The sequence below is a fragment of the Rhagoletis pomonella genome, unplaced genomic scaffold, assembly GCF_013731165.1.
Source record: "Rhagoletis pomonella isolate Grant_MI unplaced genomic scaffold, Rhpom_1.0 Rhpom_scaffold_00002, whole genome shotgun sequence".
In the NCBI taxonomy this organism is placed as follows: domain Eukaryota; kingdom Metazoa; phylum Arthropoda; class Insecta; order Diptera; family Tephritidae; genus Rhagoletis; species Rhagoletis pomonella.
The window spans coordinates 6,879,469-6,879,791 of record NW_023458556.1 but is presented as its reverse complement, the minus strand read 5'-3'; positions in this window follow the sequence as shown (position 1 = coordinate 6,879,791).

Below are 323 nucleotides of genomic sequence, written 5' to 3'. Positions count from 1 at the left end.
TAAAACCGAAATATTTTTGCACAATCTGATGCATTGCAAATTTCGGACAACGCTCCCTAAGAAACGCGTACTTGATGACAGAAGATTAAAATGTTCTAATTATGTTTGTGACAAATTATTTTCTCATTTTAGTTCTTATGGCGGTATTATTTATTTAATAATTTTCTAAAAGCTTGTTCATGGAACACACCTCTTCAAATGTGTAGGCCACGTTAATTGCGATTTGCGAAGGGTTGACTCATACAATCGCACGATCACCGCTCACGATACCAAAAACTACTCACCTCTTTGTCGCGAGTGAGTTGAAATATACATACAACAGC